Below are 11,691 nucleotides of genomic sequence, written 5' to 3'. Positions count from 1 at the left end.
GACCCTAAGGATTCCTCTAATTACATTATCTATACACCAACACATCTGAACCATGTTGATTTCGGAAGGAAACAAAATTCTCACTTTTTTTCACTGAGATAATATGAAACACGTATGAATCCTGATACTATCAAGCGGGGTAGATGCATGTAGAGGTTGATACAACAACTAAAAATTTGTGCTCCATAGTTCCATTAACAGCAAGATTAACATAAGACGAACATAACCAGCACACCTAATATCTGGCTAGATCATGAACAGAGCATGAGACCACAAAAGAACACCCAAATCTAGCAGACGTGCCACACTACTCTACTTTTAGAACGATCATGACGTCGATGAGGTACAGAAAGTTCACTTGACTGAAGGGCTCGATCAGGCGATGGCCACCTGGACGGACTTGGTCTTCTTCTCGGGCGGTGGCTGCTTCTTCACGGTGACGGTGAGCACGCTGTTCTTGCAGCGCGTGGCCATGGCGCCCGCATCCGCATCCTACGGCAGTCGGAACTTGCGTATGAACAACCTCGACGACGTGCGGTGCTCCAGCTAGATGTAGCGGCAGTCCCCCTCCTCCTCCTCCCGCTTCCGCTTCCCGTTGGTGCCGCCGCCGCTGCCGTTGTTGGCGCTCTTTTTTGAAAAGCACGGGTTCATAGTTCGAATCTCCCCTGTCGCTCTTTTTTTAAGGGTTTACGGAAAATAAAACGTAAAATGGGCCAACCCAGCACATATTTGTACTGTGCGCCCGTTTGCACGAAATGAATAAACGGGTGCTGAAGGTACCGTTTAGGAATTGCCAGATCTTATTCCCTTTGGGTCGGGGGATACGGAGAAACGTACATCCACTCCACGCTAATGGGTTGTACCATTAGTTTGTTTCAGCGTTTTTTCTGTCTGTTTTCCATTTTTTTATTTTTTAAAATCTGTAAACATTTTAAAGAAATTGTGATTTTTTTGAGATCATGAACAATTTTAAATTCATGATTTTTGCAAAATCAAGAACAATTTTGAATTTCACATTGAAATGAAAACAGATGAATTTTCGAACTTGTATTTTTCTAAATATGCAAACATTTAATGAACTTATGAATTGTTTTTAAACTTCATAAAAATGAATCTGCAGATATTTTTTTAACTCGCGAATATTTTTTTATAAATTGAACAAGTTTTGAACTCACGAACATTTTTCGAACTCGTATGGTGGAACGTGCCAATCTAGTCTTTCATAATAAAGAGATAGATGGAATGGACATTTTTAATTAACAAGTATTTTTTGAAATTCATGATCATTTTTGAATTCATGATGTTTTAATTTGATAGCACTTTTCAAATTGCAAACAATTTTTTAATACAAGAAAAATTTGCGGACTCACGACCATGTTTCTGAAACATTTTTCAAATTCATGAATATTTTTCTAAATACAATTTTAGGTTTGAGAGCTTTCGGTAATCATATCGAGCTTCCTTAGATGATCAAATGTAATATACAAGTGATTAATTTTGTAGTGTTTGTATTTTCGAATTCTATCTAATCTATTCTGGAGCCTTTTGCAACATTTTCTCCAGGGTTATTTCATTGATGCGGGATTGTGGCCTAAGCACACTCACACCATATATACTTGCAAGCAACACTTCACGTTCTCTCGTCGACTTACACATCAATGTCGTATGGCTGTCAAATGTCACCACACCCGCGCCGACAACAAGGAAGAGATGTTTACCAACAACAACTAGGGGATCGTGACAGCAGGAGACCACCTCTCCCCATTCTCCAAGGAGGGACCCAACCTACTGTCTACAGTGTTAGGTTGCACTAAACTACACCGAGAGCCTGGTCACTAGGACACACACCCACATACTTGACCAAGAGATCCTGGTGCTTCCAAGTCCTATGATGTGAACAACACTGCAAAAGCAACTCCAAGTCCTAGGATGTGAACAATTTTGCAAAAGCAACTCTAGGTGGCTATGAAGCTCTGGACTCTACTCCTTGCTCGGCTCAGGTTTGAAGAATGACTAATAGCCATGTTCCATCTTTCTTCCCACGTTAAATAGAAGCCCACTATTATCTCACCCTTGAATAGAAGTACTATCACATTTGCTCGGATCTGTTGTGAAGCAACAACCATGCTGCCTTTTATTGAGCAAAGAATGACAGTAGGAGAGGCTCCTTCTGACTTTATATTAAATAAGTATAGTGATTACAAAGGATTACATGCAGAGTTTACTCACATCCCTCAAAGAAATGCGCCGCGCACACATCAATGCGTCTATGCATTTAATCTTGTTGTTCTGCGTATTCTACTCCTGACATAAGGAGCACATGGGCATTCATAAAGTCTTGAGCTTCCTCATAATCGTTTTGAGTTTCTTTCAATTATTACACTGAAGATTTCCTTTATTTTGGATTTCTTTACATCATGACACTTCAGAGAATAGAGAACAGAGTTAATGTGGTACACCGTTGAACTCATAGTCACATAGAGGAGTTGACACATCATAGCTTCTAAAGTACGAACCGTGTTGATTGTTGAGCAAAACAAAGATATCTTTCTATTTTCTGTTGCGATTACATGAAAACCTATAAATCGTGATACTGAATCTAGGCACGTGGCTACTTTCGATCAAGCAGAATCTAGGCATGGGGCTGCTTTCTATCAAGTGGGGAAGATACATGCAGAGATACGACAACTAACAATTTGCGCTATGTAGTTCAATTCATCACAAGATTCACAAAACACGACCACAAGTCCACAAGTACTCAACTAGCACACCTAATCTCAGGCCAAATCACGAATAGAGCACGCAGCCACAAGAGAACACCCAAATCTACCAGACTCGCCACACTACTCTACTGCTCAGGATGGTGTGCGCAGTGTAAGAGCAAACCCTATAAGTGGCGCTATAGGCGCCAAATAGGAATTGGCTTCAAAGGGAGCTCATGTTGGACCACAGATCTTATTCCTTGCGGGTCGAGGGATACAGACGAAATGGGCACCCACGCCGTGCTAATGGGCCGTCCCGTTAGTCTGTTCGGTGTTTACTTTTTTTTTCTTTTCCTTTTATCTTTTTCAAATTCACAAACTTTCTAAAATAATGTGATTTTTTTGAAAATCACAAAAAAAATCATGATTTTTTAAAATGAAACAATTTAGAATTTCATAAAAATAGAGCATTTTTTAATTCGTAACTTTTTAAAATATGTAAACACTTTCTAAGTCGCGATCAATTTTTGAAATTCAGAACATTTTTTGAAATTTGTAAAAAAAAATAACTCGCAAACATTTTTTGAATTCGTGAATATTTTTTACAAAATTGAACAAGTTTCAAACTCACAAAATTTCTCGAATTCACAAACATTTTTTGAATTCCTAAAAAAACCGCAAACATTTTTTGAATTTGCGATTTCTTAATTTGAGAACATTTTTGGATTCAAGAACATTTTGCAGACTCGCGGACAGTTTTTGAGACATTTTCCAGAGCTCTCGATAATCATATCAAGGTTCCTTAGATGAACAAATGTAATATGCGACATTCTCTCCGATGCTATTTCATTGCAGAATCGTAATCTAACCAAAGTCACACTATACTTGCAAACAGCACTTCACCTTGGATAGAGCTAGGAGCTTTGGATATCATGCCATTTTTTTAGAGGAAATGACTTCAAATGTCATCGCACCCACACCAACAATAAGGAGGAGGACATGTTTGCCAATAGCAACTAGGGGATAGTGAGAGCTGGAGACCAGCTATCCCAGTACTTCATAACGGACCCAACTTACTATGTGTGCTGTGTCACATGCTGCAAAACAAAAAGCTGAGAGTATGCTAGTCTAGTTACTAGCACACACCCACATACTTGACCAAGTGACCATGTCTGGCTGACCATCACAAAGAAACCCCGTTATGTACAAACTCAAGTTGATGCACACTTAAATCCCGATGCTTCCAAGTCCTGGGATATCGACAACATTGCAAAAGCAATTCCAACTAGGTGTAAAGCGCTCGGCTCTACTCCTTGCTCGGCTTAGGTTTGAAGAATGACTAATGACCATGTTCCATCTTTCTTCTCGCGTTAAATAGAAGAACACTTCTTTCACCCTTGAATAGCAGTACTGTCACATTAGCTCAGATCGGATGTGAAGAAACAACCATGTTGCTATTAACTTGGGTCTGGTGTGAAGCATCAATGCTTCCATGCATTTAATCTTGCTGGTTTCTGTGCATTACTCCTGACATAAGGAGCACATGGGCATCCTGGATGTCTTGAGCTCCCTCGTAATCTTTTTGAGTTTCTTTCATTACATTGAAGATTGCCTTTGTTTTGGATTTCTTTAGATCATGACACTTGAGATCTTTTCCTTGCCAACCGGTGGAACTTACAGAGAACAGAGGTAGTACTGAGTCGAGTATTTAGCAAAAAACTATCACGATTCGTGGAACCGTGTCTACAAACTACCACTTTACAAATTTGTGCCGAAAATTACCATTTTCTTACTAATCCTTGACTAAAAACTACCAAGTCTGAAAAGAGCCCAATTTGGCTCTTTTAAACGCGTTTCTGACAGAGTTGGCCCACACGTAAGCGGGTAAAAAAGCAATCGGGTCCCTAGTTTTTTTTTAAAGCAATCCAGTCCTCCAGCGACTGGAGGGAGCCGGCGGCTGCGTGCGCACGTGCGAGGAGGCGCTGGGATGCGCGACGCGCGCGCTGGCCACGACTGTGGGTCGCGGCAGCCAGGCAGGCGGCGGCCTGGTCCGGCGCGAGGGCACTGGCGGCATGGCGAGGAGGCCCGTGCTTTGGCCGTTCTGGTCAGGCGCGGCGTGGATCTGGCGAGGCGAGCTCGTGGCGGCCCTGCGAGCTGCGCGTGCTCCGGACGTGCCATGGGGCCCGGCTGCGTCAGGCGAGGGGAGGATCCTGCTCGCGCTGCTGCGGCGGGGCGGCGGGGCGGCTGCTCGAGCGGCTGCACAAGGGCTGTGCGCGCGGCTGTGTGTGCGCGTGCGGCGGTGGGGCTGCGACGAGGTGCGGCTGTGCAGTGCGGCGGGGCTGCGCGAGAGGAGGAGCTCGTGCCCGTGCTGCTGCTGCTGCTGCAGGAGAAGGAGAGGAGGCAGTGGAGAAGGAGAAGAGGGGCTGGGCTGCTGCTGCTCGGCGAGCTGCTGCAGCGAGGAGAAGTAGAGGAGCACGAGCACCGCCGCCATGACGCTCGCCGCTTGCTGGCCGGCTGGCTTGCGTGCGTGCCGCCGTCGCCGTCGCCGTCGCCGCGAGCGTGCTAGCCAGCCGTGCTGGGCCTCGCCAAGGACTGGATTGCTTTTTAAAAAAAAAACTAGGGACCCGATTGCTTTTTTAGCCCGCTTATGTGTGGGCCAACTCAATCAGAAACGCGCTTAAAAAAGCCAAATCGGGCTCTTTTCAGACTGAGCACTGCTACACACACGATAAATTCATGCACGATCTGCGCACGACAACACATCTACACCCTTAGGTTGCCTCGTTTCGTAAATCTCTGTGGCCCAAATCATGTCGTGTGTGGATCGTGCATGCACGGATCGTGTGCACAGCACTTCCGTTTCAGACTTGTAGTTTTTAGACAAGGATTAGTAAGAAAATGATAGTTTTCGGCACAAATTTGTAAAGTGGTAGTTTGTAGGCATGGTTTCACGAATTGTGGTAGTTTTTTGCTAAATACTCTACTGAGTCACATACAGGACCTGAACGAAACAAGGTTCACATTCTTTTTCCCACTGAGATTACGTGAAAGGCGTATGAATCCTAATACTGAATCCGGGCATGAGGCTGCTTTCGATCAAGCGGGCAGCAAGATTCCCAGAAGACGACCAGAACTAGCAAACCTAATCTCGGGCCAGATCACGAACAGAGAATGCGACCACAAAAGAACATCCAAATCTACCAGACTCGACACACTACTCTGGTGCTACACGGATCACTGATGACAAGCGCCGGTTCGGTAATGAAAGCTCGCGTGACTGAAGGGATCGATCATGCGATGGCGACCTGGACAGACTTGGTCTTCTTTTCCGACGGCGGCTGCTTCTTAACGGTGATGGTGAGCACGCCGTTCTCGCAGCGTGCGGCCACGGCGCCCGCGTTCGCGTCCTCCGGCAACCAGAACTTGTGCACAAATTACCGAACGCGGCGACGCGCGTCGCTCCAGCCAGATGTAGCGGCACTCACCCTCCTCCTCCTCCCACTTCCGCTTCCCGTTGGCTCTCTTCGTCACCAGCATGTTGTCGCCCTTCACGGTCACCTGTCAAGGAAAATGGGTACACGCCCAAATTTTAGTTCATTGGTGATGTTGAATCTAGCTCGGTCCGAGAAGAAATGGGGGGCGGCCATGGCGTGGTGCGTGCTCGTAGCTGGATGTCATACTTGGAGAGCCCGGGGATATCTAAAAGGAAACCGTACTTGCCAGGGGTCTCCACAATATCCATGAGTATGCCGCAACCGCCACTCCAACGTGCGTTTGACCGTGCCCTAGCCTATGTGCCGCGTGGTGGTGGGCGTGGTCTCGGTGGTCGGCGTCCCCGGTTGCGAGGTGGTTGAGCACCTCCGGCAGGTGGACGAGGCCAGCCTCGGCAGGGCCGAACTGCAGCTCAACCATTGCTTCTCCTTCTTGTTCCTTGATTGGTTCCTCGCTGCGTGGGTGGGAACTGGTAAGGGACGGTGCGACTCAGACTTGGAAAGATCGATGGATTCTTCAAAACCATCATGTGTTGAAGCCTGCCGAACGAATATTTGACAAGAAAATTCTTGCCCTACAAACAGGTTGGGGATGAGAGTATGAAAAACTTAATTCCTCCTTCCAATTAATAGGCATATCACAACCTGTGTCTTTTTTCTTTGTGTCGTGCCCATACGCGGATACGCCCACCAACAAAATGGTTCCGCCAAGCGTAAACACCACCACCCTGTACTTGTTGACTTCTTGTTGCTTAGGATGTGCCATTGTCAAGAAGGAGGACCGATGGCACTGCACTCGATCAGGCCATGACGCCAAGGAGGGTCTAGAGAGTGACCACATGGGGGCTCATGACAGTAGGATGCCACCTCTCCCACCAGCAGAGCTTCAACGTTTGGAGCACGTTCCAAAGTATTATAGTTCGATCAGCATCACATCGTTGCCATAGAGTCCATCTTTAGCTGACCATCTTAGTGATGTTTATCTGTGTACAAACTTGAGTCAATGTAGTAATCAATCCCGATGCTTCCAACTCCTAGGATGTCGATGGGCTTGGACATTGCAAAAGAATTCCTACTAAGTGTAAGTGCGTATAAATTATTTAGGCAAGTCATCCTGAGCTCTACCCTCTACTCCCTGTTTTGCTTGGGTATAAAGAATGGCTTCTTTGTGAATAATGATATGTTCCATCTATCTTCTCATGTTTAAATAGGGGTGTTTTTCTCACCTTTAAATTGGAGTACTATTATGTTAGCTTCGGCGTGATGTGGCACAACAACCATTATGCCTCTATGTATCTATACCACTATATGTTAATATTGGTTGTCGGATGAAATTGATTCAATGGTTGAGAAGTGGCAAATCCAAGTAATGTTGGATGTTGAATATTCCCTTCACTGCATCAAATTCTGCGACATGTACTATCCGAAAGATTCCATACTTGGACTTAAGCACAATTATATTATGCACAAACCTCAAAACAATGATATGATATTGTTCTAGACTCTTTCATAGTGTAATTATCTAACTTTTATCTTTTAAAAGGATTGACATTCATTTTCTTTTATTATTACGTTGGACTATATGAACAAAATGCCTATCATTTGTTCTAGACTCTGATATTCTTCAATTCTCCCTACCTTTTTACTTCCAAGGAATTAGCATTTTATTTTATTTCCCGTTTTTATTCCAATTCAAAGCGATAGCATCATCTTCCAACGTTGTCATTGAATATATTGTAGCTATAATTTGATTATCAATGGGATAAATCTACACCTTATATGCATATGTGACTCAAATTTACATGTTTGTGTATTAATGTGGCATGTGGATATCCAGTTGCACTTACTCTCATGTGCAACAAAGATGCAACTTGCTAGTCTTAATAATGGCATAAGGAGTACATGGGCATCTACAGCCCAAAGATCTCTCATATCATTTATTGAACTTTCTTTAGATGGCCACTGTTACGATGGCCTTGCCTTGAACTTCTTTAGGTGATGACATTGAAGATAGACTTTGCATCAGTTTCCTGAACAAAGAATGCAAGAGATAGAAATGACACATGGAGGAGTTGTCACATCATGTCGTTGGGGGGAGGGGAGATATTGGTTTAAATGCAAATTATATCGGTTAGTAAAAATAAGCATCTTGCATTTCCTTTGGTCTATCTGATCCTGAAGCTAGTATTAGCGCTCCCGTCACCACTGCATCAGAGGAGAGGTGTTTCTCTAGAATGAATATAGTGAAGAATGTTCAGCGTAATCACATTAGTGATGATTTCATGAACCACTATATCATCTGCTTCTTGGAGCATAGACTTCTATATTGAACTCCACGTAAGGATGTGATAGATTACTTTTTGAAGATGAAAGATCGTAGAGGTAAAAAATAGAGAGGTAACTACTTTTGTAATCAAAGCCTATTTTCTTATTATATATTCGCAACTATGATTTCGTATTTGTATGAGGTTAGTAAAAAAACATTTGACATGTTAGTTAATACGAGTTATGCATTTTAGCCATATAGTATTGCTGCTTTTTAGGGGATACATTAGTGCTACTTGTTCATGTTGATACCAATGACTTTTTTCGTGGCTTCGCCCCTGTGTACATCCACACATAATTGTTTTGATTTTACTTTGGTGGTTGCATCTTCTTGGCATCCTCACTGCCCATAGTTGGAGGAGTTGTGCTACACATACAACAATTTTAGTACGGCATATGTATGACGCATTATCAGCTGTTGGGGAACGTAGTAATTTCAAAAATTTCCTACGCACACACAGGATCATGGTGATGCATAGTAACGAGAGGGGAGAGTGTTGTCCACGTATCCTCGTAGACCGAAGCGGAAGCGTTAGCACAACGCGGTTGATGTAGTCGTACGTCTTCACGATCCGACCGATCAAGTACCGAACGCACGGCACCTCCGAGTTCAGCACACGTTCAGCTCGATGACGTCCCTCGAACTCCGATCCAGCCGAGCTTTGAGGGAGAGTTCCGTCAGCACGACGGCGTGGTGACGATGATGATGTTCTACCGACGCAGGGCTTCGCCTAAGCACCGCTACGATATTATCGAGGTGGATTATGGTGGATGGGGGCACCGCACACGGCTAAGAGATCAAGAGATCAATTGTTGTGTCTATGGGGTGCCCCCCTGCCCCCGTATATAAAGGAGCAAGGGGGGAGGCGGCAGGTCAAGGAGGAGGGCGCGACAAGGGGGGAGTCCTACTCCCACCGGGAGTAGGACTCCTCCTTTCCTTGTTGGAGTAGGAGAGAGGGAAAGAGGGGGAGAGGGAGAAGGAAAAGGGGGCTGCACCCCTTGTCCAATTCGGACCAGAGGGGGGGGGTGCGCGCCTCCTTCCTTTTGGCCTCTCTCCTCTATTCCCGTATGGCCCAATAAGGCCCAATACTTCTCCCCGGCGAATTCCCGTAACTCTCCGGTACTCCGATAAATACCCGAATCACTCGGAACCTTTCCGAAGTCCGAATATAGTCGTCCAATATATCGATCTTTACGTCTCGGCCATTTCGAGACTCCTCATCATGTCCCCGATCTAATCCGGGACTCCGAACTACCTTCGGTACATCAAAACACATAAACTCATAATATAACCGTCAACGAACTTTAAGCATGCGGACCCTACGGGTTCGAGAACTATGTAGACATGACCGAGACACGTCTCCGGTCAATAACCAATAGCGGAACCTGGATGCTCATATTGGCTCCCACATATTGTACGAAGATCTTTATCGGTCAGACCGCATAACAACATACGTTGTTCCCTTTGTCATCGGTATGTTACTTGCCTGAGATTCGGTCGTCGGTATCTCAATATCTAGTTCAATCTCGTTACCGGCAAGTCTCTTTACTCGTTCTGTAATACATCATCCCGCAACTAACTCATTAGTTACAATGCTTGCAAGGCTTATAGTGATGTGCATTACTAAGTGGGCCCAGAGATACCTCTCCGACAATCGGAGTGACAAATCCTAATCTCGAAATACGCCAACCCAACAAGTACCTTTGGAACCTGTAGAGCACCTTTATAATCACCCAGTTACGTTGTGACGTTTGGTAGCACACAAAGTGTTCCTCCGGTAAACGGGAGTTGCATAATCTCATAGTCATAGGAACATGTATAAGTCATGAAGAAAGCAATAGCAGAATACTAAACGATCGTGTGCTAAGCTAACGGAATGGGTCAAGTCAATCACATCATTCTCCTAATGATATGATCCCGTTAATCAAATGACAACTCATGTCTATGGCTAGGAAACATAACCATCTTTGATCAACGAGCTAGTCAAGTAGAGGCATACTAGTGACACTCTGTTTGTCTATGTATTCACACATGTATCATGTTTCCGGTTAATACAATTCTAGCATGAATAATAAACATTTATCATGATATAAGGAAATAAATAATAACTTTATTATTGCCTCTAGGGCATATTTCCTTCAGTCTCCCACTTGCACTAGAGTCAATAATCTAGTTCACATCGCCATGTGATTTAACATCAATAGTTCACATCACCATGTGATTAACACCCATAGTTCACATCGTCATGTGACCAACACCCAAAGGGTTTACTAGAGTCAATAATCTAGTTCACATCGCTATGTGATTAACACCCAAAGAGTACTAAGGTGTGATCATGTTTTGCTTGTGAGATAATTTTAGTCAACGGGTCTGTCACATTCAGATCCGTAAGTATTTTGCAAATTTCTATGTCTACAATGCTCTGCACGGAGCTACTCTAGCTAATTGCTCCCACTTTCAATATGTATCTAGACCGAGACTTAGAGTCATCTAGATTAGTGTCAAAACTTGCATCGACGTAACCCTTTACGACGAACCTTTTGTCACTTCCATAATCGAGAAACATATCCTTATTCCACTAAGGATAATTTTGACCGCTGTCCAGTGATCTACTCCTAGATCACTATTGTACTCCCTTGCCAAAATCAGTGTAGGGTATACAATAGATTGGTACACAGCATGGCATACTTTATAGAACCTATGGCCGAGGCATAGGGAATGACTTTCATTCTCTTTCTATCTTCTGCCGTGGTCGGGCTTTGAGTCTTACTCAATTTCACACCTTGTAACACAGGCAAGAACTCTTTCTTTGACTGTTCCATTTTGAACTACTTCAAAATCTTGTTAAGGTATGTACTCATTGAAAAAACTTATCAAGCGTCTTGATCTATCTCTATAGATCTTGATGCTCAATATGTAAGCAGCTTCACCGAGGTCTTTCTTTGAAAAACTCCTTTCAAACACTCCTTTATGCTTTGCAGAATAATTCTACATTATTTCCGATCAACAATATGTCATTCACATATACTTATCAGAAATGCTGTAGTGCTCCCACTCACTTTCTTGTAAATACAGGCTTCACCGCAAGTCTGTATAAAACTATATCCTTTGATCAACTTATCAAAGCGTATATTCCAACTCCGAGATGCTTGCACCAGTCCATAGATGGATC

The 11,691-nt window shown here is 43.9% G+C and overlaps 1 pseudogene; it reads right to left on the bottom strand.

Moving 5' to 3' along the window:
- Positions 1-375: 375 nt before the first annotated feature.
- LOC123141941 (18.6 kDa class III heat shock protein-like) lies at positions 376-6,614 on the bottom strand (annotated as a pseudogene).
- Positions 6,615-11,691: the final 5,077 nt, after the last annotated feature.

Source organism: Triticum aestivum, chromosome 6D, assembly GCF_018294505.1.
Source record: "Triticum aestivum cultivar Chinese Spring chromosome 6D, IWGSC CS RefSeq v2.1, whole genome shotgun sequence".
Lineage (NCBI taxonomy): Eukaryota > Viridiplantae > Streptophyta > Magnoliopsida > Poales > Poaceae > Triticum > Triticum aestivum.
The sequence above is the reverse complement of the archived record's forward strand: the minus strand, read 5'-3'. Positions and strand labels throughout refer to the sequence as shown.